Below are 27,964 nucleotides of genomic sequence, written 5' to 3'. Positions count from 1 at the left end.
TGTGTGTGATGTCCTTAGGTTATTAGGTTTAAGTAGTTCCAAGTCTAGGGGACTGATGACCTCAGATGTTAAGTCCCATAGTGCTTAGAGCCATTTGAACCATTTGAATAGCTTTCTAGTAGCGTTCTAATAGCTTCCACGTTTTTAGTCTTTGCAGTTTGTTTTTATAATTGCAGTTCATAGGGGCCCAAGAACATTCCCTTTCACTCTATCAGTTTTAATGCTCTCTCCACATCCACTCCTATGCGCCAATATTTACAAAAGCAATAAATACACACCCATAGCGAGAGCAGATATTGCTTGCAAGGAAAACCGCGACAGTCGAAATTTTTTCAGGACAGCCACAAATCACATTGTTCTTTGCCTTGTGCCTATATCCCGCAGCAGCGCAGGGTCGGCAATGTTATCAACGGATTTGGCGGGGCTAGATTGAGGGGTGGCCTGATGCCCTTCCTGTCGCCACCCACGAATGATGATGATGATGAAATGATGAGGACAACACAAACACCCAGTCATCTCGAGGCAGGTGAAAATCCCTGAGCCCGCCGCGAATCGAACCCGGGGCTCGGTGCTCGGGAAACGAGAACGCGAGCTGCAGACAGCCACAATTTACATTCAGTATGTTTTATTCACTGGCTTTGCTCTATAATTTTGCAGGAAACAACTGTGCTTAAAACTGTCAAGGCCACAGTATCTTAAGGGTATTTTTGTTCCGTCGTTGCAACTACAAAAATTCGTGTTTTTTTTTCCACCAGACACGTTTCGCTTCATTGAGGTAAAGCATCATCAGTGGTCTGTAATTAAGTTATTTACATTTTGATTTTCTTTAAGACCAGAAAACAGTTTGTTGACAATATGTTGACTTGTACTTACGGTGATTTTCGTTTGATTTCTCGCTTACATCGGGTAATGCGGTCTGCTAGCACATCGTTCATGTTTTTCTTCTTTAGCCACTGGTAGTTTAACTTCTGATGATGCCCACTTTATATTAAATACCGAAACAGGTTAATAAAACTTACTAAGTGCGATTTATCGCTGTCCTGAAAAGTTTAAATACACACCGTTCTAGAGACAGAACAAACCGCTACTGAACCAACGAACATTCCATCCGCAGTCCGCGTTAGGAGAGGGGTCCCAGCGCCAACCAAACGCCAAAGTTTTGATGTTACGAAAAATGGCTCAAATGGCTCTAAGCACTATGGGACTTAACATCTGAAGTCATCAGTCTCCTAGACTTAGAACTACTTAAAACTAACTAACCTAAGGACATCACACACATCCATGCCCGAGCCAGCATTCGAACCTGCGACCATAGCAGCCGCGTGTTTCTGGACTGAAGCGCCTAGATTTGATGTTACCGCCAGTAGACCGAACCGCAACTAAGGCCAACTGTTTGGTTGGCTCCGATTTGCCGCCCGCACGCACTTAAGCACCTTGCACAGGTACGAATGGTTCGAACAACCAACCACACGAGCAATTTACGTGCAGCAAATACCCATCCAGAACAACTTCACTGAGCGACTGCAGCGCCCCCCTGTTCGATGCCGATGTTTGGTTTGTGGAGCGCTCTACTGCGTGGTCATCAGTGCCCGTACAAAGTTCCAGTTTTTACACTGTCCAATTTTTTTCTACAGTCCAATCGAGCCATTGTCACGAATGATGATGATGATGATGATGATGATGATGATGAAATGAGGACAACTGTAACAACCACTTCACGGGCAGAGAAATTTCCCAACCCCAATACCGAGCGAGGTGGCGCAGTGGTTAGCACACTGGACTCGCATTCGGGAGGACGACGGTTCAATCACGCGTCCGACCATCCTGATTTAGGTTTTCAGTGATTTCTCTAAATCGCTCCAGGCAAATACTGGGATGGCTCCTTTGAAAGGTCACGGCCGACTTCCTTCCCCGCGCTTCCCTAATCCGATGAGATCGATGACCTCGCTGTTTGGTTCAAAATGGTTCAAATGGCTCTGAGCACTATGAGACTTAACATCTTAGGTCTTTAGTCCCCTAGAAGTTAGAACTACTTAAACCTAACTAACTTAAGGACATCACACACATCCATGCCCGAGGCAGGATTCGAAACTGCGACCGTAGCAGTCCCGCGGTTCCGGACTGCAGCGCCTAGAACCGCACGGCTACGGAGGCCGGCTCGCTGTTTGGTCTCTTCCCCAAACAACCTAACCCAACCCAACCCAGCCCGGCCGGGAGTCGAACCCAGGAACCCGTGCCCTGTTCGAACCGCCGTTTGCGAACTGTTTATAGGTTTGGCGTGATGCCGCTGAAGCAAAAACTGGGAATTTCCTTGGTTGTTTCGAAGGTTACAACGCCAAGAAAAGCCGAGAGAAGGGTGTGGACAACGAAGTGACTTATGCAAAGGAAGAAATTCACCCATTCTCTTTTCCTGAAAAAACTGGGATCACGGATAAAGCGTACTTTTTTGGAACTGCTAAATATAAGGTCTTAATATGTGTCAAACATTTAGGACGCTATTTTCTGCTATTCACTGTAATTAGATTGCCCAGCAAAGTGTTCTAGGCGCGCAGTCCGGAACCGCGCGACTGCTACGGTCGCAGGTTCGAATCCTGCCTCGGGCGTGGATGTGTGTGATGTCCTTAGGTTAGTTAGGTTTAAATAGTTCTAAGTTCTAGGGGACCGGTGACCACAGCTGTTAAGTCCTATAGTGCTCAGAGCCATTTGAACCATTTTTGAACCAGCAAAGTTTCTATTGTAGCAAAATACGTACCTTCTTCAATACTCTTATGTGCTATTCGCATGTTATCTAATTTACGCCTCAAAATCAGAGGTGTGGCGTCTGGATTGAACTGTTAAAATATTTGCAACTAGGAAGTCATTGCTGTATATTTTGCTTTCCTGTTACTACACTGCTCACAACTAATATCCCAAAAGCATCATCTCACTCTATACTTTACCAACAGTTCTGTCATTTTAAGGCGATTCGTCTTGGAATCTGTCTTGTTTGCCATTTCACTACTGTGCAAGTATTTCACTATTTTGCTAGTATATTTCCCGCGCACAGACAGCAATTGGCTAAATACTCCTGCACACTGCGAAATTTGTTGGCTGAAGTCGTGTTGGGGGTAGGGTGAGTTGGTGTGGTCGGCTGTCGGGTGGTCATACACGACCAACCGCCAGATATGAAAAGTTGGTCTAGATGGTCGTTAGGTAGGCCAGTGGCGCTACACACTTCCGATTTGTTGGTCGGTTGGTTGGCGCATGTGTAGGATCCTTAAGGAGGGACGTTGATGAAAAACACATTGTTTCCAAAAATGCACCAAATTCACAAAAAAATGTTCAAATGTGTGTGAACTCTTATGGGACTTAACTACTAAGGTCATCAGTCCCTAAGTTTACACACTACTTAACCCAAATTATCCTAAAGACAAACACACACACCCATGCCCGAGGGAGGACTCTAACCTCCGCCGGGACCAGCCGCACAGACCATGACTGCAGCGCCTGAGACCGCTCGGCTAATCCCACGCGGCTCCCAAATTCACAGTTTGGGAGATATGGCAATGAAATTTTGTACCACGCTTTACATGAAACTAACACATTTACATATAAAATCCTTTGATTATATACATTCAACTTTTTTTAAATGAAATTTGAAGTTTTATTTTCAAAAAATAATGTATGATTTTTCTCAGAAAGTATTCAAGAGATTTCTACAAAACTTTCTATGTTTCGATTCTTTATATGTTGCAAGCTTCTCTCATGAGGTTTTTAGAATAGGTCAAATATGAGAAATTTCATAATTTTTTAATTATAATTCCACAAGTACAATTTTAAATCCATGCAAAATTCCAAGCACTTTGCCCCATATCTCAGCTTGGAATCAGAATGTCAAAATTTGCTCTTGAGACGTTTCTTAGGTTTACAGAAATATGTGTACAAAATTTCATAATTCTAGCATTCATAGAACCTGAGGAAAAGGTACATAAATTTTAAAAAACCAACTTTTGAGGAAACGCAATTTAAAGTTCAATCTTATGTCATTTCTTCAGAAGGCACGAAATTTGCCCTCTGGAACTTCTTTCCCTTTAAGGCTTCTCATGTGGTTTCTTGTTGTCTGTCTTCTTTCCTTTACCAGGTCTTCAACTGACTTTTCAGCTGCAGAGACGCCCGGTAAATCTATTTTTCTCAGGATGTCTTGAGTAAAATTTCCTGTCTTGAAGCCCATTCTTTCTAATACCTTCATCCTCCCGACGTTTCCATCATTAAATACAATAACTGCATCATAAGTTGCAATCCTGACAACTGTAGCAGATGTGTTTTTAGGGCGTCGTCTCCATATGAGTGATTTTAGAGACTCATTTGAATTTTGGGTTTTGCCATGAACACACTTTTTGAGAAGTTCAGGATCGGCCAAAGATGATCTATAAAACCCAAGAGTATGTATCACGGCCTTCTAGATGCATCCCGCACACGTTTGGTTGAAAGTAATACACAGAATCGTTGGTCACTGAGCTGGTGTTGAAGTGCTGCTTCAAAACGTGGGCGTGGCAGGGAGGCCGCGTCACACTTTTAATTAATTTTCAGGCACTTCGGATGCGATTTCAACATTGAAACTTTGGGAACTTATTGTTCATGAGCTGTACTGACAAATAAAAAATAAATCGAAAGTTAAATGATTAATGGAAAATCCCATATTAAGATGTAAAACAAATACTAACAAAGAGATAGAGGGGCTGACCAGTACTTACCTCAGCTCAGTACAGCCGTTAGATACTCAAAACAGAACAGAAAATTCACGTATCCTAGCTTTCGGAACTTTGTTCCTTTGTCAGGGAGGAGAGAGGGGAAAAAAGAGGGAAGAAGGGAAAGTGGATTCATTTAATCACAACCCAGGTTATGAAGCAACAGGGGAAAGGTAAACAGGGAGGGTAGCAAAGATGGGGGCATGGGTGTCAGAGGTAAGCCAAAGATATTCTACTGTAAGTACTGTGCCAGCTTCAAACCAAAGAGAATGCATACAGAAGTAAAGAGGTATATAGTATAAAGATAAACACAACTATGTAGGATGAAAAGATGCGTGAATGACTAAAGAGGAAAGGGAAAGAGAAGAAGACTGATGAGTAAATGGGAGTGAGGTTGGTTAACGTAGGTTCAGTCCTGGGGGATGGCGATATGAAAGGATGTGTTGGAGTCCAAATTCCCACCTCCGCAGTTCCGAGGGACTGGTGTTGGGTGGGAGAAGCCAAATGGCACGTACGGTGTAGCAGGTTCGTAGGTCCCTAGAATTATGCTGGAGGGCATGCTCTGCTACTGGGTATTGGACATCTCCTAGGCCGACAGTTCGTCTGTGCCCGTTCATGCACTCAGCCAGTTTAGTTGTCGTCATGCCAATGTAAAAGGCTATGCAGTGCAGGCATATCAGCTGATGAATGACATGTGTTGTTTGACATGTGGCCCTGCCTTGAATTGTGTATGTTTTACCAGTAGTGGGACTGGAGTAGGTGGTTGTGGGGGGGATGCGTGTGGCAGGTTTTGCCACCTCTTTACTACTGTATGTATCCTCTTTCATTTGAAGCTGGCACACTACTTACAGTAGAATATCGTTGGCTTCCCTCTGACACCCATGCCTCCGTCTTTGCTACCCTCCCTGTTTACCTTTCCCCTGTTGCTTCATAACCTGGGTTGTGAGTAACTGAATGCACTTTCCCTTTTTCCCCTCTCTCCTCCCTGACGAAGGACAAAGTTCCGAAAGCTAGCATACGTAAATTTTCTGTTCTGTTTTGTATATCTATCGTCTGTACTGAGCTGATCCCTCTCTTTGTTAGTATTTGTTAGAAATCGAAAATTGACAGTTTTGGTCAATTTCATCAACGTCCCCCCTAAGGAAATATCGGCCAACGAAGCGGTAGACTGTTGTACGTCGGCCTTCACTGGCATAATGCCTAGGCGCCTTTACATCCGTGATTGGCGGCATCGGAGCGGAGTGTAGAGGCACAGAGCGACAAGTGCGCTGTCGCAGGCGCCAGCAGAGGTCACCGGCCGCGGCTCATTACAGTCGGTCAGGGCCACTGACGCTCGAGAACGCTGCCGGCTGCGGGGCAAGTTCACGCAGGGCCACGCGCCGTCAAATGGCGGTCGGCACGCACGCCGAGTTGTAGCAGTCACCTTCACCTCAAACGCTTTCTTCACTATACTGTGTTCAACATAAGAACAAACCTGTTGTAAACGATGCACCATGTATTCTTCTGCGTTTGCTGGAATATCACTGGACTTCGCTTCAGATGGAGCGGAAGCTAGGCCGCCCCGAGTAGTCAAGCGCGATAATAAGGATTCGTTTTTTGCTGTACGTTAGCCTCTCATCGACTGAGCGGTAATACCGGACAACAGGTTTACCACCGCATTTATCGTGGACGGCACTGGCCGGCCAGCTGGTCCAACTAACCTGCAGTGATGTGAGCAGCTGCAGTTACGACGTAAAAAAAGACGAGCACAGAAACAATATAGCTTCTAAATGGCTCTGAGCCCTATGGGACTTATCGTCGGAGGTCATCAGTCCCCCAGAACTTAGAACTACTTAAACCTAACTAACCTAAGGACATCACACACATCCATGCCCGAGGCATGATTCGAACCTGCGACGTAGCAGTCGCGCGGTTCCTGACTGAAGCGCCTAGAACCGTAATATAGCTTCTAATGCCATTTAATTTTGAAAGAATGAAAAAATGTTCGGCTAAACAACAATATCGCACGCTTCTTAGAGGACCAGACGGAAAGCGTAACATGCTCTCTTTCTTAGCTATCGTAGTATTGTAATTAAAAACAACGGCGATGAAAATTCCGAACTTCGAAACAGGTTACTATTTTTACACGAGATATGTGTGACGCAATAGCGTACTGCAGGGCTTTCACCGTATAGATAAATATTGAAGCCACTGAAGGTATTGGCCGAGCTGTTCTAGGCGCTTCAGTCTGGAACGGCGCGACCGCTACGGTCGCAGGTTCGAATCCAGCATCGGGCATGGATGTGTGTGATGTCCTTAGGTTAGTTAGGTTTAAGTAGTTCTAAGTTCTAGGGGGACTGATGACCTTAGATGTTAAGTCCCATAGTGCTTAGAGCTATTTGAACCAATTTGAAGGTACTAACTTACAGTCAGTCGTCTGGTAATCTCTCAATTCTTCCCATATCCGAATCCGAGAAAATCATTTCAGTATTGCAACTGTCATCTGCTAAAGAACTAGTCGAGCAATAACAGAATCCACGAAGCCAACCAAGTGCGACGTTTTCTCCTCATCTTTTACGGCACACTATTCTGTACGCCGCCAGTACTCGACAGTGACGTGTGCCAAAGCTTTGTGCATTAATTCCAGTACGTCTGGCAGCTTAAATGTCTTGTTATTTCTCGCGACGAATCCTTAACTTGGCTCCAGATAAGTTCTGTTACGTTCATATTGCCATGGTATTGTGGGAACCGTAAAAATGCTGCTTTTGAATGGTGTGCTCAATGCTGTTAAAATGATTGTTCTCCATATTTCTATGACGCTTATCTTTCCAGCTCCTGAGAGACTACATCTGTCCTATGTACTATGGGACTTAACATCTGAGGTAATCAGTCCCCTAGACTTAGAACTACTTAAACCTAACTAACCTAAGGACATCACACACATCCATGCTCGAGGCAGGATTCGAACCTGCGACCGTAGCAGCAGCGCGGTTCCGGACTGAAGCGCCTACAACCGCTAGGCCACAGCGGCCGGCAAAGAGTACTTAATTTTCATTTATGTCCTAAAAATTTAATTTGTAATTTTTTCTTAATTGGAACAACCTTTGTTAACAATCTTCTATAAAACATCGATAACTGAGATTTTATTTGCAATGAAAACCTGAATTTTGGGTGCTATGTGTAATTAGAAATAAGAAGACGTGCATTTTAAATTAAAATAATGATTAGATATGTGTTAATTGATATATATATATATATATATATATATATATATATATGTGTGTGTGTGTGTGTGTGTGTGTAAAATTTATCATATATATAGATGTAGATATTCCAAATTTAACGAGAGAGGAGAGAGAGAGAGAGAGAGAGAGAGAGAGAGAGAGAGAGAGAGAGAGAGAACAGCCAACCCGATATTTGAACCCTCGTTAAACGGATGGAGTCTGGATTATCATTCTATAACGCTATCGTTTCAGCTGTGCGTTCCGTGTTCCAGAGTGTGTTTCACTGCGGAGCAGGAAGCAGGGTCAGACATTTACACACTACGTATTAACAGCGCGACAGTCAGAGCACAACAGTACAGAGACTGCGATTGTACACGATTTTTGAAATGAAAACTACATCGCTGAAATACGATTAAGAAAAACTTTGATGGCTGTCATATTTTAGTTTCATTTACTTTAACATAGTAATAAGTACGTAAGTAGGATCTACTTCCTAGAGCGTAACGACACCGGGTTACATGTGGAACAGCTGCTGACCAATCATCGCGTTTGTGTTTGACTATATCAGGTTTATTCTTATGATGAACAAAGTATAGTTCGCGCAGCTCTCAGCAATGTTACATTAGATGGTTTCACAGGGTTGGATTTAACCATGGCTGTAGTTATAGCGGTGCGGAGCGGCACGAGCTGAGCAACGCTGGCGTAACAAACCGGTGCTGGTCAATGCACTTGATTATACTCGCGCTGCGTGCGATGCGGCTCTAAGCGAATCAAACATGTTTATTTCTGAGTGCGGAGGCCACAGGGTTCGGGTGACTCCGGCTGCACTCGGGCAATGCCGGCAACATTCGGAGGTTGCTGCGGGTAGCAGATTCAGTACTTTTGCTGCCGCGTATTTTCCTTCCGTTGTGGAAGTCCGCGCGGGATACGGTGGCCGATGCCCAGTGATCTATCAACTTTCGTCGGAATCGGTGAACGATTTCATTCGTTTGTTCGGAAAGGGATGCCGACATTGTTTGCCCACTTTCGACCGGTCGGCGGCGCGCTGCGATGACAGAATCGATTCGCACGCTCTGCAATCTTTCTCCAATGATTTTCAGAAACTATTCGGTAAAAAGTTCATTTTCGCCTTACTTACAGCTTTATATGTCAGCTTCATTAAGGCCTTCACCGGTCATTTCGTTAATGGTCATAGTTATTTTGATATTTGTGTATAAGACACTGCGCGAAAAACGAAAAAGTTTGCAATCAAAAACAGGCGTCGCTACGATTTTGCATTTCGTGCATATTACATAAAATCATAAAACAAGTCTTTATGGAGCTGAAACACTATTTTTCACAGAAAGGGAGACAAACATCGGACAATCGAGAAAAGAGAACGAAAACTGATCAGAAAAATTTTAGGTCCAAATTATACTGAAGACGTAACATGCAAACTAATGAAAATAAAGAAAAATATACCAACATTTATCCAGATATAAAAAAGTGTAGGCAAGAATTTTATGGAAATATTAGCTAGACAGATTGTGAAATTCTACGAAAGCCACAGTAAACCTACAGTTGAAACAATAAAATGGATCGATGCAGTAAAAGAAGACGTGAAGGAATCAGGAATAAAACAACGCGGTTTACCACACAGAAAAACTTGACGATAGAAAATTCATAATTTGATACATGGGCTGGTAGGAATACCAATGTTGTCACTCAACAACTGAACTTCTGCGGATCTCGCTCCGTCTACTGCCACCAGCAACCAAAACGGCAGTGATAAGCCTGAAGATAATCTGGGAAAAGGGCCGAAATCGCTTGCTAACAAATAAAAAATCTGCAAATGCGATCGCGACTGTTGTCGCTGATTTTTAGCATAGTCCTTCAGCCTAGTATTGGGTCACGTCCAGGGCTTCTTTCTTCTCAAGCCACGAATCGTCGAGGTTGCGTCTACGGACTGTTTAAACAGGCCAGGAAGTGTTCCATGTGTTGCACAGCATCACAGTCGTACTTGTCGTCATCCACGCCATCATTACCGCATCGCATCATTTTTGTTTTCTCTGGGGCCAGCCCTCTTCTTGTGCAGTTCAGGATCCTCCACGTTTTCCAATTTGTTGTGGAGCCGCCAGTGTGCTGGTGGGTAGCCAGGTGGTGTTTCTTCAGTTGCCGTGTTTAAGAACCTTTTACGGGATCCCAGTTGTCCAGGCTTGCACTCAGTGCCAAAGAGAGGATTCGATCATCGATGGTTTGTCTGGGCCTCTCTATGAATTCGCGAGATGTCCTTCGCGAGCTGGGACTCGCAAGACCAGCAGCTCTGCCAAGCTTTGGTAGGGGCGTGGGTTTCATACATCCTGTTGTTATGTGACACGTTTCATTAAGGCTTGTGTGGACTTTCTACGCTTGGGTTGATCTGGTCCATACCAGGCAGACATATTCAACTGCAGAGTGCTTCCGGGGTGATTCACAAGCTAGCAGGTTTTTCTCCCCATTTGCTTCTTACAAGTTGCCGCAAAATATTTTTTCTGGCGGCTAGCTTCTGCCGAATGTTTTCACGGTGGTGTCTGTATGTCAAAGATCTGTTCAAAGGGAAGTTGGTTTATCTGTGTTCGAATTCAGAGACGGCAAATGGAAGAGTAGTTGAAGGGAATGGCTACGAGTAGTACATTCAAAAGAGGCTGTAAGATGAACATCGAGAGAAGTAAAATAATGCTAGTAGATTGTAATCGAATTAAATTAATCAATGCTAAGGGCATTAGATTAGGAAAGAGGACACTGAAAGCATCAGATGAGTTGTTATTTGGCCAGATAAATAACTGACGATTTCCGTAGCACAAAAAACGTAAAAATAACAGTAGGGCAATCGCAAGAAAAGCATTTCCGAAAACGAGGAATTTTGAAGTGTTAGAAAGTCTTTCCTGAACGTAATTGTCTAGTGTGTCACTTCATATGCAAATGAAACGGGGACGATAAGCAGTTCAGACGAGGAGAGAATAGAAGCTATTAAATGTGGTGCTACAGGAGAATGCTGAAAATGAGTATATCGAATAACTTAATGTGGACGTGCCGAGTCTAATCGGGGAAAAAATATATTTATGGCACGGCTTGACTAAGAGAAGGCTTCAGTTGATAGTATACATCGTGAGCCATGAAGGAATCTTCAGAATTTGGTAATGGTGGGAAATGTGGGGTGTAAAAACTGTAAATGGAGACCAAAGCTTGAATACAGTAAGCAGATCCATATGGGTGTATGCTCCCAGTTCATATGCTGCGATGAACTAGCATGTACACGATAGACTAGCCCGCACAGCTGCATAAAACCAATCTTTTGACTGAAGATCACAACAGCATAAACAACAATAACGTTCCCCGTTATCGTTTAGTTAGGCCTAGCAGCAAGATCCAGGGCGGTGAGCAGAAAAATTTTGTTAAACAGTTAAATCTTTTATATACGTAGTTCGATACACAAGACATGGAAGAAAAGCTAACTGACATAGGGAACATAAAAGTAAGTGCTGAATCTACATATTTTATTACTAAATAATGCGAGTATTAAGTTAACCCAAAGTGCTGTGATGAAACAATGGGTCTCGAAACGAAATATTTATACTCAAATAATTATTTCCTTTGTAAACAACTGAACATACCTAAATCAATTAGGTGAAAAATACCGGGTGGTTATAATTAAAGGGCAGCTACTGATGGCGGTCCCGTGTGGGGTGTATTTATCGTGTGGTAGGCAAACTTGGTAGATATGGTAACGCGTTTAATGCATAAACAATTTACTTTCGAAATACATTAGTTCAAATTTTGGCCACCACTTCTAGCGTTGTACACCATTTCGTTGACTTCTCCGGTGCTCAGATTGAACAAATCCGGTAAGTAACGATTAATAACAAAATTAACATTATCCCTTTCTCATTTGTTTGAACTTTCCTGCCCACGTCCCGTTCCTAATCCATTACACATGGAAACTTTTCTATATGTCCTTCTTGCATTCACAGCGCCATATTCAATCCTAGCGGCCAATATTTGAACTAACTTTTTTCCAGCGTAAATTTGATACGCATTAACGCGTTAGAATATCCAGCAAGTTTGGCTGTCATACGACAGTTACAGTCCACACTAGACCTCTGTGAGTAGGTGCATTTTATAATATTTACTCTTATTTGCAAGCAGCAGACGAAAAAGAATGACTGCGAATATTGACAGTGTACTACTTTTCTTCCGGGGGTAGAAGAGGGTAGAAGAGTTCGCCCTCTTTCCTCGTCGTAGGCTTGTGGCGTGTGACGTGCATACTGTATCTGTTTCGTCATCAAATTTCACAATAGTGGACACCCTGCTTCAGAGTGAAAAATTCATTCAAGAAAAGCATTACCGTGCAATATAGTATGTGATTCGTATCATACACCAATTCATCTGGTACAGTATTAGCACCCTTCAACCCAGGTTCGTTGGTTCTCTTAAACTGGCAGTATATTTTCATATAATCCATAATATATCGGTTGTGGGAATACTTACTGCCCACAACGTTAGATGTAACATTTTCGTTCATGGTTGCTATTCTAAGCTAGACCCGTTTAGAGAAATGAGTCTTCTTTTCAAGTGTTAATGTAGGGATGCAACGATGTAAGCACTTGAAATGAGAAGTATCTGTCGAAGGGCATCGTGATTGTCGCAACAGACAGTAGTTCAATGTGACTGATAACGTGTTTGTTTCCAGTAAGATCTAATCTTGTTGTACTGCTTATCAACGTCCTTATCTGCAAAAACTGTATTATCACTAAACCGGAGCGGTTGCATATTGCCTTGGCCTTGGTAAAGTAGTTCAAGGTCATGTTATTGCTGAATGAGCAAGTGTTCATTGGAACATAGAGTAACGTCAGAAGTGCCCCAGGGAAGTGTGACAGGACCGCTCTTAATTTCTGTACGCAGGGTGGTTATAATTAAACTTTCACTACTTGAGAGGGCGCCCATGACAAAAAGAGTGATTGTAGGACAGTGAAACTTGGCGGAAACATTTGTAAGGGCGTGTGAAAGAGGAATAACGAATAAACCACTAAAAGAAACACATTTTAATTTCCACGTAAGAGGATAACATGTTAACTGCGTACCATGTTTCCGTACCAGGTTTAAAACGTTGTTCAGTGTGATGACCGTCTGCATCCACGACAACCTGGAACCCCACTAGAGATTGCCCTACTGCTGACCAAAACAATGGCGTCGTGACGCAGTTAGTGCACTGCTTGAAGATCGCATATTGCATCCAGCATTCTCAGCTATGGCAACGGGAACGTCTTCAACGGTTTGTGACACAATCTGCCGTCGGCCTCTCCCACGAACAATTCCCAAATCACCAGTTAATTTGGCCACGCGGTCTAGAGCGCCTTGCCACAGTTCACCCTGGTCCCACCATCGGAGGTTCGAGTCCTCCCTCGGGCATGGCCGTGTGTGTGTGTTGTCAGCGTAGGTTAGTTTAAGTTAGATTCAGTAGTGTGTAAGTCTAGGGATTGATGACCTCAGCAGTTTGGTCCCACAGGAACTTACCACAAATTTCCAAAACATTTACCACCAGTTAATTTGAACTTATGAATCACGTTCTTCAACACCAGTTTGGAAAGAGGATCCCTTCGTATTCGTTTAATGCGTCGATACTCGCGGCGAGCGGCAGCACTATTCCTGTTGTTCCGATAAAACTGATGTACGAGTGAACCCCTGATCACCTCGTGCAGACCCATGTCGAATGTCTCCAACTGCAATGCACAACGATGCTTGTGTTTCAACCCTACAGCAAATCCTGCAGCAAAAGTCAGCACGTCACACCTAAAAAGTTGTGTATCCGTAAGATAAATAACTTTCCGTCTACATTGGCTCAAGTAGCGAAAGTTTACTTGTAACTGTCCTACACATAAAACGTCTGACGGACAGGGTGAGCAGCAATTTACGAGGTGCATTCAAGTTCTAAGCCCTCCGATTTTTTTTCTTATTAACTACTCACCCAAAATCGATGAAACTGGCGTTACTTCTCGACGTAATCGCCCTGCAGACGTACACATTTTTCACAACGCTGACGCCACGATTTCATGGCAGCGGCGAAGGCTTCTTTAGGAGTCTGTTTTGACCACTGGAAAATCGCTGAGGCAATAGCCGCATGGCTGGTGAATATGCGGCCACGGAGAGTGTCTTTCATTGTTGGAAAAAGCCAAAAGTCACTAGGAGCCAGGTCAGGTGAGTAGGGAGCATGAGGAATCACTTCAAAGTTGTTATCACGAAGAAACTGTTGCGTAACGTTAGCTCGATGTGCGGGTGCGTTGTCTTGGTGAAACAGCACACGTGCAGCCCTTCCCGGACGTTTTTGTTGCAGTGCAGGAAGGAATTTGTTCTTCAAAACATTTTCGTAGGATGCATCTGTTACCTTAGTGCCCTTTGGAACGCAATGGGTAAGGATAACGCCCTCGCTGTCCCAGAACATCGACACCATCATTTTTTCAGCACTGGCGGTTACCTGAAATTTTTTTGGTGGTGGTGAATCTGTGTGCTTCCATTGAGCTGACTGGAGCTTTGTTTCTGGATTGAAAAATGGCATCCACGTCTCATCCATTGTCACATCCGATGAAAAGAAAGTCCCATTCATGCTGTCGTTGCGTGTCAACATTGCTTGGCAACGTGCCACATGGGCAGCCGTGTGGTCGTCCGTCAGCATTCGTGGCACCCACCTGGATGACACTTTTCGCATTTTCAGGTCGTCATGCAGGATTGTGTGCACAGAACCCACAGAAATGCCAACTCTGGAGGCGATCTGTTCAACAGTCATTCGGCGATCCCCCAAAACAATTCTCTCCACTTTCTCGATCATGTTGTCAGAGCGGCTTGTGCGAGCCCGAGGTTGTTTCGGTTTGTTGTCACACGATGTTCTGCCTTCATTAAACTGTCGCACCCACGAACGCACTTTCGACACATCCATAACTCTGTCACCACATGTCTCCTTCAACTGTCGATGAATTTCAGTTGGTTTCACACCACGCAAATTCAGAAAACGAATGATTGCACGCTGTTCAAGTAAGGAAAACGTCGCCATTTTAAGTATTTAAAACAGTTCTCATTCTCGCCGCTGGCGGTAAAATTCCATCTGCCGTACAGTGCTGCCATCTCTGGGACGTATTGACAATGAACGCGGACTCATTTTAAAACAATGCGCATGTTTCTATCTCTTTCCAGTCTGCAGAAAAAAAAATCGGAGGCCTTAGAACTTGAATGCACCTCGTACGGCTGTTTGCTAATGACGCTGTGGGGTACGGGAAAGTGTCGTCGGTCAGTGACTGTAGGAGGATACAAGATGACTCAGACAAAATTTCCAGTTGGTGTGATGAATGGCAGCTTGCTCTAAATGTAGAAGAATTTAAGTTAATGTGAATAAGTAGTGAAAACAGTCTTGTGACGTTCGCGTACAGCAGCAGTAACGTGCCGCCTGACACAGCCACGTCGATTAAGTATATAGGCATAACATTGCAAAGCGATATCAAATGGAATGAGCACGTGAGGTCGGTAATAGAAAAGGCGAGTGGTCGACTTCGTTTTATTGGGGAATTTTTGGAAAGTGTAGCTCGACTATAAAGGAGACGGCGTGTAGAACACTCATGCGACCCACTCTTGAGTACAGGTAGTGTGTTAGGGATCGTCAACAGGTAAGATTAAAGGGAGACATCGAAGTAGTTCAGAAGTGGGCTGCTATATTTGTTGCTTGTTCGTCCGATGGCACTCAAGTATTACGGAGGTGCTTCGTGGACTCAAATGGAAATCCCTGGAGGAAAGACAACGTTCTTTTTGCGACACACTATTGAGGAAATTTAGAGAATCGGCATTTGACGCAGACTGCGAAACGATTCCACTGCAGTCAAGGTACATTTCGCGTAAGGACGACATTAAGGCTCGTACGAATTTTTCTGGAATTGTAATCATTTGTTTATCTGTAGATGTATATCTATCGGTTTCCGTCCCATTCGGATAATTCCTTCGTGTGCTTCTTTCTGTCTTAGGGGCTATTCATTCCCTCGTGAAGTTCGTTGTAAACAACGTACTACAGTTAAAAAGTAACAATAATGTACATATGTACAACACGGAAAGAAAAAAAATGGCATTCGTTGTTCCACATTAAGGTATTCTTTACAACAAAAAGGGGTACGCCCTGCTACTACTATCTAGCTTTTTGATCACTTACGCAATGGTATAAAATGTCTGAGAGACAGCAAAATGACATCTGAAGAAAAAATTGAAGAACTTTTTTCGCTTCCAGCTCATTCTTTTCCGTTGAAAATATGTAATACGTAAAAGGTCCTGGGTAGGAAATACTGTTTAAATCTGCATTAAAAATGTAATAAAAAATTCTTGTAAATGGGAAGCACGTAGCCATATTTGCATGTGAACATGAAATTTGAATGTAAAATTACTCTTTCCACATTTTGAGATTAATCGTACAAATCACCATGGAACATGAAATTAGCTAAGTGGACTAATAAGATAAGGAATACGGAAGTTCTTCGCAGAATCGCCGAGGAAAGGGGCAACTGGAATGCAGTGAATAAGCAGAATGGGCAGGATGATAGGACATGTGTTAAGACGATTAATTTCCATAGCGCTAGCGGGAACTGTGTGGGGTAAAAACTTCAGGGGAAGACAGAAACTGCTATGCATCACACAAACAATTGAAGACGTAGGTTGCAGGTGCTACTCTGAGATGAAGAGCTTGGCATCAGAGAGGAATTCGTGGCGTGCCACATCAAGCCAATCGAAAGATGGAACAAAAACTAACAAAAAACTTACAGCCTGAAATAGGATATTCAGAAATTCTATTAAATCATTATAGCTCTTTAATTTAAATATGTGGATATATGTGTATGTTCCCAGTGTTGGGGCCGGCCGGAGTGGCCGAGCGGTTCTAGGCGCTACAGTCTGGAACCGCGCGACCGCTACGGTCGTAGGTTCGAATCCTGCCTCGGGCATGGATGTGTGTGCTGTCCTTAGGTTAGTTAGGTTTAAGTAGTTCTAAGTTCTAGGGGACTAATGACCTCAGAAGTTAAGTCCCATAGTGCTCAGAGCCATTTGAACCACTTGAACCCAGTGTTGGGAGAGCAAGGGAGTCACTGACGTGATTACCAGGTTTGCCTACTGTTGTACTGGGGTATCAGGTGGATATACAGAACCTTTAATTAAGTACTGCTGCCTGACGCCAAAGTGATTTCTTGTCCGTTTTTTGCGGGTGAGTACATTTCTGAGACCAGTTCTGATGCGGCGAGCTGTGCAGTCTGGAGCAACTGAAGGACCATTGACTTCATACGTGAGAACGTTTTGTGGTACCCCTTGAGCAGGTTGGTGAACATTCCCCGTCTTTTTAAGTGCTCGACATCAGTGTTTCAGCCCCGTTAGTCTCAGAACTTTAGAAGAAGCATGCCAATGTGCTCATGTTCGTAATCTGACCATCATGTGGCACACTAATTTAATTGGCTTTCTTTATGAGTGAACCTGATGCCATTCTTTGAAAGTTGCAAGATCACCGAGTTTTCACATATTTTTATAAGCACATTTGCTTACTTTCCACAGTTTAACATGTTCATATTATGTACACGATAATCTAGGTAATAAAGTGGTTTATTTCTAACTTTGTAGGATTTTACTGTTCCCAAGTGCTGAATTACGAGCATGAAATAATGACGCCTGTGGGAGATGTATTCGGCTGTCTCATCTGACAGATATTCACGGCTATAATTAATTTATCTGCAGTAGACAGACTTTCATTAGGGACAGACCGTCATATTAAACAGCCACTGGCTCAAAATTTCGATCTTTCGGGCCAGAAAATCTATAACACCCCCGAGTAACTTTACAATACATCACAAGGGGTTGAAATACTTTCTTATAGAGAACGGTACAAAATACCACTGACGGTTTTCAGGATACATGTGCAACAATCCACAACAGAGATCACACTATTCAGAATGACGATGATATTAAGTGGATATGATTATAAAGACAATGGGAACGTGATGGAAAATATTGTCTTCGAGATGATGTGTTAGGATACAATGAAAATTTCGTAAGAGAAACTATTGACAGCAGAAGGAAACAAAACAGAAATTTGGACACTACATTTCATCAGTTAAGGTAATTGATGACACAGTACCTAACAACAGAGAATATTGTTTAATCATTTCGTGTTCTCCTAAAATGTTCGTATATTTCAAGCGATGAATCAAGAACACTGACGGCTAATAATGAAAATAATGAGATTCTAGATGAGATGCCAGATGTGGTATACGGATATGAAGACAGTCGAACCATGAAAAAAGGGAAGACTCGGCGCTGAGAGATGATTAAAGCTGGAGGAAAATCTACATAAAATTTTAAAAAATATTTACAGAATGTTTTCGAAAGATGTCAATGTCTCCAAACTGGAACAACGTTGTAATTATTCTTCTTCACGAGAAAAGGGAGAAACATGACATAAAAAGCTGCAGTTCTACTAGTTTCTATCCATATCGTACCCGACATTAACTAAAATTATTGCCCACTGTGCCGAAATAAACATTATATTTTAATCACCGGGCGAGGAGGCCCAATGGTTAACACATTCGACTCCCATTCGGGAGGATAACGGTTCAAATCCGTGTCCGATCATCCCGATTTATGATTTCTGTGATTTCCCTAAATCGCTTCAGGGAAATGTCGGGATGGTTCCTTTGAAGGGCACGGCCGATTCCCCGCCCCACCCTCAACAAACATAACGTGAGTTTGGGCTTCGCCGGCCGGTGTGGCCGTGCGGTTAAAGGCGCTTCAGTCTGAAACCGCGTGACCGCTACGGTCGCAGGTTCGAATCCTGCCTCGGGCATGGATGTGTGTGATGTCCTTAGGTTAGTTAGGTTTAATTAGTTCTAAGTTCTAGGCGACTGATGGCCTCAGAAGTTAAGTCGCATAGTGCTCAGAGCCATTTGAACCATTTGAACCAAGTTTGGGCTTCGTCTCTCATGACCCGATATCGACGGACGTTAAATCCTAACCTTACATTCTTCTTCCTTCTTAGATTTTAACCGGGTAAAGGAACAAGATACCACTGTAAGTGACTATAGCAGAATGGCCCATTTGTAAGTCGAAACGAAATTATACAACTTTTTTTGAGATTTACAGCTCCTGAGAAGTTTTCAGCTCGAGGTCGATAAATCTGCATTAACAGATCTCGAGAAACATGGTATGATCCAATCTATGTTAATATAATGAAGAATATGTACGCGAATGCTACGGTATTATAAGCTCTCGAAGATCGACGAACGGGTGATGAAGCAAATATGCTATTTGGTGGAAAGCTTCCGATTTTTGTCGATTTCCGCCGATTGATGAGTGGAGCGAGAAGCGAAGTTGGAGAAAGCAAACAAAAAAGAGGCACAGAAGGTGATTATGTAATTTACTTGCCCTTCCAACCAGTTCTTACGCTGCTCCCAAGCTTCTTTCTTTTCTCAAAAGAAGATAATTCCCGATTATTTGATTTTGAGAAAGGTTTGAATGGTTGGAGGCACTTCAACCCCTTCATTCACGTTCGCGAAACATCGGCAACTCCCTGAAACTCGTATGTCAAATGGAAAGAATTAGAAGATCAAATGAAAACTGGTTCTTATGCTGATGCTGTCTTCTAAAAGGGCATACTAATTGAAATACGGAAGTGTTGTTCTGTCCTATAGTGATACAAATTCTACACTGCGCCAGGAACACTTTACATTGAAGCTCAGGTGACAATTCCACCAGCGGCGTATGTTGAGCTGTTTGGAGCTTATTAGTTACTGCAATCCTTAACTGTTTCAGAACATAGGGAACGTTAGACAGGGAAAACATGTTACGAGCTATTTTTCTGCTAAAATTCAGAACGAGGTTGAAGAGAGTGTGGGAAGTAAAGTTCGATCTATCAGAAAAGCTAAAATGGGCTACGGACTTTATTATGTTTCATTGTATTGCGGCCACAGTACATTAGTCATGTCTAAATTAAGAATGGGGATAATTCAATACGAAAACGTTTTGTTGGTTTCTTCATAAGTCATCAGGAAAGCAGAAGGGGTTTATCAGAAGTTGAGCAGTAATGGTTTGGAAATTCCAAATTGTCGTGGCCAAGAAGTCGATAATAGTCCGAACAGGGCAGGAAAATATGAAGGCGTTCAAGCATTTAAATGCGAAAACACGATCAGGCTAAATTTGTACCTTGCGCTGAACACAATCTAAAACACGCGGAAATTTCAGTTATAATCATGTTTTAAAATTTTTAGGAAAGTGTAGCAGTTCTTCGATTGCTTCAGCAACTCTACTTTGATGTGGGAGACTGTACTAGACCGTCGTAAAAAAAAAGTCTCAAGAGACATCACTATAGGCTCCAAGCTGTTTCAGCTCACCAGAAGACATCCGTACTCAAGGTGTTACAGGATATGACCACCGTTACAGGATATGACCAATAGATACAAATGGACCAATATAAGAGCAACACGAGTTTTGAACTTTCTCAAAGAAATTGATTACGTAAGGTGACTTTTAAAGATGTAGTTTGATGTACACTCCTGGAAATTGAAATAAGAACACCGTGAATTCATTGTCCCAGGAAGGGGAAACTTTATTGACACATTCCTGCGGTCAGATACATCACATGATCACACTGACAGAACCACAGGCACATAGACACAGGCAACAGAGCATGCACAATGTCGGCACTAGTACAGTGTATATCCACCTTTCGCAGCAATGCAGGCTGCTATTCTCCCATGGAGACGATCGTAGAGATGCTGGATGTAGTCCTGTGGAACGGCTTGCCATGCCATTTCCACCTGGCGCCTCAGTTGGACCAGCGTTGGTGCTGGACGTGCAGACCGCGTGAGACGACGCTTCATCCAGTCCCAAACATGCTCAATGGGGGACAGATCCGGAGATCTTGCTGGCCAGGGCAGTTGACTTACACCTTCTAGAGCACGTTGGGTGGCACGGGATACATGCGGACGTGCATTGTCCTGTTGGAACAGCAAGTTCCCTTGCCGGTCTAGGAATGGCAGAACGATGGGTTCGATGACGGTTTGGATGTACCGTGCACTATTCAGTGTCCCCTCGACGATCACCAGTGGTGTACGGCCAGTGTAGGAGATCGCTCCCCACACCATGATGCCGGATGTTGGCCCTGTGTGCCTCGGTCGTATGCAGTCCTGATTGTGGCGCTCACCTGCACGGCGCCAAACACGCATACGACCATCATTGGCACCAAGGCAGAAGCGACTCTCATCGCTGAAGACGACACGTCTCCATTCGTCCCTCCATTCACGCCTGTCGCGACACCACTGGAGGCGGGCTGCACGATGTTGAGGCGTGAGCGGAAGACGGCCTAACGGTGTGCGGGACCGTAGCCCAGCTTCATGGAGACGGTTGCGAATGGTCCTCGCCGATACCGCAGGAGCAACAGTGTCCCTAATTTGCTGGGAAGTGGCGGTCCGGTCCCCTACGGCACTGCGTAGGATCCTACGGTCTTGGCGTGCATCCGTGCGTCGCTGCGGTCCGGTCCCAGGTCGACGGGGACGTGCACCTTCCGCCGACCACTGGCGACAACATCGATGTACTGTGGAGACCTCACGCCCCACGTGTTGAGCAATTCGGCGGTACGTCCACCCGGCCTCCCGCATGCCCACTATACGCCCTCGCTCAAAGTCCGTCAACTGCACATACGGTTCACGTCCACGCTGTCGCGGCATGCTACCAGTGTTAAAGACTGCGATGGAGCTCCGTATGCCACGGCAAACTGGCTGACACTGACGGCGGCGGTGCACAAATGCTGCGCAGCTAGCGCCATTCGACGACCAACACCGCGGTTCCTGGTGTGTCCGCTGTGCCGTGCGTGTGATCATTGCTTGTACAGCCCTCTCGCAGTGTCCGGAGCAAGTATGGTGGGTCTGACACACCGGTGTCAATGTGTTCTGTTTTCCATTTCCAGGAGTGTATTAACAAAACTGAACTGTACTAACAAATCGCTATAAGGACACAAATATCGAGTTTGCTACCTGCTGCGGTAAACATTATTAAACAGCAACGTGAAGAGGAGTACATAAATACTCAACCAGCGCCAAAGTCGTTAGTGATTCCATATCCGCCCGAACAGTTTTACAATTACGTGGTTGAGAGAAACTAAAAGAATGGTTGGAGAGTTGGCTGAATCCGAGGCAAACTCGATCTGTGCTGAGAAACTGTGTGAACTAGAGTGCTTCCAAGTTTTTGATAGAGTAAGAAGTGAAATGGAAAGAAAGATCTCACACATATCACACCATTTTATCTGATTTTGACGCCAAATACAGCACAGATGTTGACACAGCGAAGCTGAAAGCTGCAAGACGGAAGAAATGTAGTATAGTGGGTCGATACAAGGGTACCAAACATGAGGGCAAAACTACAGAAAGAAGAGAGGAAGTAGGCGAAGATCAGGTAAGAGATATGCTACTGCAGTAGACGACATATATACAGAATTATTGAGCTCCTTGGGACAGCCAGACATGGCAAAATCATTCCACTTCATGTGCAAGATATATGAAGCAGAGGAAATACCCTCAGGCTTAAGGAAGAATGTAATAATTGCAATTCCAAAGAAGACAGATGCTGACAGGTAAGAATACTCCCGAGCAATTAGTTTCGTAAGTCACGGTTGCAAACTATTGACACGAATTATTTGCCGAAGAACGGAAAAGTTGGCAGAAGCCGACCTCCGGGAAGATTACTTTCTGTTCTGGAGAAATGTAGGAACACGGGAAGCAATACTGACCTGTAAAACAATAAACTGGTAGCCAAGATCGCAGGAATTCTTTTTATTCCATGATTACCGGTTTCGGCGAAATTAAAGTCGCCATTATAGATCGATACTAGTACCTAGCTTGCGCTTGTATGTAATGGTGACACTTAACAATTATAATGTCATCTCTCTTGGACGCCTATGTGTTACTTACGACAATTTTGTAAGGTCTGCGTGTTACAGGCAACTGTTAATATCACCATTGTTTGCCTTGATGTTGTAACCTGTATGTGTCCTAAGATCCGATGATGGCGACTTTAGTTTCGCCGAAACCGGTACTCATGGAATAAAATGTTCAAATGTGTGTGAAATCTTATGAGACTTAACAGCTAAGCTTACACACTACATAACCTAAATTATCCGAAGGGCAAGCACACACACCCATGCCCGAGGGAGGACTCGAACCTCCGTCGGGGCCAGCCGCACAGTCCATGACTGCAGCTCCTTAAACCGCTCGGCTAATCCTGCGCGGCAATCATGGAATAAAAAGAATTCCTGCGATCTTGGCTACCAGTTTATTGTTTTACAACCATCTAGGTCGCTCCCACTTGAGCACAATGTGCTCCCAACAATACTGACCTTATGATTTACCGTAGAAGACAGGTTGAAGCAAGGCAAAAATACATTTGTAGCATTTGTAGATTTAAATAAAGCTTTTGTCAATGTGGACTGGACTACCGGTACACTCTTGAAATTTGAAGGTAGCAGGGATAGACTACAGGGAGCGAAATGTTATTTACAACTTGTACAGAAACCAGACAGGTTCAAATGGCTCTGAGCACTATGGGACTTAGCTTGTGAGGTCATCAGTCCCCCAGAACTACTTAAACCTAACTAACCTAAGGACATCACACACATCCATGCCCGAGGCAGGATTCGAACCTGCGACCGTAGCGGTCGCGCAGTCCCAGACTAGCGCCTAGAACCCCTCGGCCACAACGGCCGGCAAACCAGACAGGAGTTCAAAGAACACTAAAGGGAGGTCATAGTTGAGAAGGGAGTGAGATAGGGTTGTAGCCTCGGTAGATGTTATTCAATATTTACATTGAGGAAGCTTTGAAGAAAACCAAAGAGAAATTTGGAATGGTAATTAAAGTTCAGGGAGAAGAAATAAAAACTTGCAGTACGTTTAAAAGAGATTATAAAATGAACATTAATAAAAGTAAAAAAAAAGCGTCATGGAATGTAGTCGTGGACGAGTTAAAACAGGCGATGCTGAAATGAGACGCTAAAGGCTTAAATGTGTTTTGCTATTTGGGCCAAAGTAGGGAAGATACAAAATGCATACTGGCAACAGCAAGAAAAGTGTTTCTGAAAAATATAAATATAAATGTTATGAAATATTTTCTTAAGGTATTTATCTACAGTGGGAGTGAAATGTGCACGACAAGCAGTTCAAACAATAAGAGAAACTTTTGAAATGCGGTGCTACAGAATAATGATGAAGATTAGATGGATAAATCGAATATCAAATGAGGGGGTAATGAGTCGAAATGGAAAAAAGGGAATTTATGCCACAACTTGACTATGAGAAGGGCTCGGCTGAAAGAACACATTTTGAGTCCTCAAGGAATTGTCATTTGGCAATTAGGGTTAAAATTTTACATGGAGCCCAAGGCTTGAATTGTGTAAGCAAGTACAAACAGTGTAATTGCGGCATTTACCAAGAGATGAAGGGGCTTGCACAAAACAGACTAACGAGTTGCATCGAACCAGTCTTCGGACTGAAGATCAGAATGACAACAACAAGGACAAAACACATGTTATTACATTACAAGAAGGAGAAAAATGGGTCAGTGGACTTAGTTTAGCACTTTACTCACCAGCGGAATAAGAGTTTTCCAGTAAGAAGGTGCAGGTGTCAGAAGCGTGGGTGCATGCCACGCTGGCCCGCGTCCCAGTGTTAACTGGATGCTGGCGAGGTCAGCCTGCCGTGGCTCTTGGCTTCTTATCATTCTCATGTCGGAGCGCGTTACGTGCTGCTCAATGTTTGGCCGCAACGCTGATTACGAGGCGACAACTTCACCGTGGTCCCGCCTCACCTGATGCCCGCTCTCCGGGTACTCACGAGATTGTACTCCTACGACATGCCGTGGCGGCGCCGTGACAGACTAAGCTGGATGCGAGTTTCGGTTGTTGAAAACCCGAAAACAGGTAGATGCTGTATTTTACACATGCAATGAGAGGGTAGACACCAGAGGGTGTTCACTGTTACGGACGGCTCACGCTGGACGTTACATCCATTGCGTAAAAACATTTTACAGTAGTAGTCGTCAAACTTTCTTGCTTAAGAGACAATATTCATATTGTAGGACGACACCTCGGGCCCTGTAGGAAAGGGTGGGAGGGGGCAGGGTGTAAAGTGGTTTTTCAAAGAGAAATTAAATTTCCATGAAACCATGGTTACTCATAGCTTACCACGCATCCACTTTGAATCTGCATATTACATATTTGTATAAGGTGTCACACCAAATATTTTTAAGTGAATCAGAAAATAACATATTGGAACTATACTCATGCTCATGAAGTAAGGATAATGCCGATGCATGCTGAAACAACGCTCTGGTGGGCAGTTTGCGGGTTTAAATCACCTCGGGTATGACCATGCGGTGCATCTGACATGCGGTCGTCGCACGGTGGCGCTGGCAGCAGTCCACATACGCAGAGGTGTGTTGGTGCATGTCAGAGTACGGAGCAGCGACTAAGTGTGCAGACGTTTTCAGACGCGAAGCTTCTTGGCAGATTAAAACTGTGTGCTGGACCGAGACTCGAACTCGGGACCCCCAAGCTGTGGCTAAGCCATGTCTCCGCAGTATCCTTTCTTCCAGGAATGCTAGTTCTGCAAGGTTCTCAGGAGAGATTCTGTGAAGTTTGGAAGGCAGGAGAGCGTGAGTCGTGCTTGGATAGCTCAGTTGATACAGCACTTGCCCGCGAAAGGCAAAGGTACCGAGTTCGAATCTCGGTCCGGTACACAATTTTAATCTGTCAGGAAATTTCATATCAGCGCACACTCCGCTGTAGAGCGAAAATTTCATTCTAGGTTCCAGACGTGCTAATGGTGACAGTGTGTTAAAAATGGTCCAAAGAACACACACTGATGACGTTATGAGGGGTAGAATACTAGGGCGACTGGAGGCTGGTCAAACACAGCAGGTCGTAGCACGGGCCCTCCGTGTGCCACAAAGTGTGATCTCAAGATTATGGCAACGATTCCAGCAGATGTGTCCAGGCGCTACAGTACAGGACGGACTACTGCAGGTAGCCTTGCTCGGGACCTTACCGCAGCCACTGGAACTGTTGTCTCCAGACACACAGTCTACAGACGACTGAACAGACGTGGTTTATTCGCTCAGAGACCTGCAAGGTGCATTCCACTGACCCCTGGTCACAGGAGAGATCGTAAAGGTTGGTGTCAAGGACAAAGTACAAGGAATTGGAACAGTGGTCCCAAGTTATGTTCACGGTCGACTCCAGGTATAGTCTGAACAGTGATTGTCGCCGAGTTTTCATCCGGCGTGAACCAGGAACCAGATACCAACCCCTTAATGTCCTTGAAAAGGACCTGTATGGAGGTCGTGGTTTGATGTTGTGGGGTTGGACTACGATTGGTGCACGTAAACCCCTGCATGTCTTTGACAGAGGAACTGTATGTAACATGTCAGGTGTATTGGGACGTCATTTTGCATCAGTACGTCCGCCTTTTCAGGGGTGCAGTGGTTCCCACCTTCCTCCTGATGGATGATAACGCATGGCCCCACCGAGCTGCCATCGTGGAGGAGTACCTTGAAACAGAAGATATCAGGCTAATGGATTGGCCTGCCTGTTCTCCAGACCTAAACCCCATCGAGCACGTCTGGGATGCTCTCGGTCGACGTATCGTTGCTCGTCTTCAAACCCCTACGACACTTCAAGAGCTCCGACAGGCACTGGTGCAAGAATGGTAGGCTGTACCCCAGCAGCTGCTCGACCACCTGATCCACAGTATGCCAACCCATTGTGCGGCCTGTGTACGTGTGCATGGTGATCATATTCCATATTGGTGTCGGGGTACATGTGCAGGAAACAGTGGCGTTTTGTAGCACATGTGTTTCGGGACGGTTTTCTCAACTTATCATCAATACCGTGGACTTACAGATCTGTGTCGTGTGTGTTCCCTATGTGCCTATGCTATTAGCGCCAGTTTTGTGCAGTGACACGTTGTGTGGCACCACATTCTGCAATCATCCTTAATTTATGAGCATGGGTGTACATGCATTCTTCTGAAGGCTTACATAGTGACCAATTTTCCGTACCTAAGCGGGTACTGTGGTCACTGACAACGCATTTCTGAGCTCAATTTCTAGGCGCATTCACGCCCTAGTATCTGAAACAATAACACGCGGGTGCAGAAGACCTTTTTCAATCGGACTTTATCGTGTTAGGTCAAATATAACAGAACAGCGACGGTTTTAAATAATATAACTTAATTAATTGAAAAATTGCCACAAAGGGACAGAATTGCGGATGATAGGTTTGTATACAAAGTGGTTTAGAAACCAGTTTTATATGTTGTATTATGTACGTAGGCAGCAACAAATAGTTTTGATGTCAGCCGCAAACGTGGTACTCCCAATTTTTTCAATAGTGTTACGAGGAAAGAACGTCTTCTTCCCTCCAGGGATTGCCATTTCAGTTCCCAACAGATTTCCCTAATATTTGTGTTCTGATCGAACCTACTGGTTACAAATCTAGTAGCACGCCTCGAAATTGCTCCGATGTCTTCCTTCAATCTGACCTGCTGTCGATCATTTGGCTTTCCTATTATCTCTCATACGTGCTCGTTCCATCACATATCGCTTTACAACGTTACGCCTAGACATTTAATCGAAGTGACTGTATCAAGCAGTACACCACTAAAACTGTATTCGAACATTACAGGATTTTTTTTTTTTTCCTATTCATTTGCATTAATTTAAATTTTCTACTTTTAGACCAAGCTCTCATCCGCCATACCAAATAGAAATCCTGTATCCTCCTAAACTAACACAACAACGACACTTTCCCAAACACAACTGCGTCAGAGCAAACAGTAGCAGATTCCTTTACACCCCGTGCGTTAGTCATTTATGCACATAGAGAATACGATCAGCCATATCGCAGGTGCATGGGGCATTCCTGACGATACCCTTGTGTCTGATGAACACTGGCGGAGGACATCAAAAAAG

The 27,964-nt window shown here is 44.1% G+C and overlaps 1 protein-coding gene across 3 annotated transcripts in view; it reads right to left on the bottom strand.

Moving 5' to 3' along the window:
• LOC124620705 (gamma-butyrobetaine dioxygenase-like) overlaps positions 1-27,964 on the bottom strand; it is a 203,852-nt gene that overhangs the window by 137,786 nt on the left and 38,102 nt on the right. Inside the window, exon 1 of one of the 3 annotated variants that reach the window (XM_047147089.1) lies at positions 24,584-24,655. The exons of the other annotated variants lie outside the window; for them this stretch is intronic. The gene's annotated coding sequence lies outside the window, so the exon portion shown is untranslated. Of the gene's footprint in view, positions 1-24,583; positions 24,656-27,964 lie in introns of those variants that run through there. 3 annotated transcript variants of the gene reach the window in all.

This window comes from Schistocerca americana, chromosome 1 (genome assembly GCF_021461395.2).
Source record: "Schistocerca americana isolate TAMUIC-IGC-003095 chromosome 1, iqSchAmer2.1, whole genome shotgun sequence".
Taxonomy (NCBI): domain Eukaryota; kingdom Metazoa; phylum Arthropoda; class Insecta; order Orthoptera; family Acrididae; genus Schistocerca; species Schistocerca americana.
Note: the sequence above shows the minus strand (reverse complement) of the source record. Positions and strands in the feature narration are given on the sequence as shown.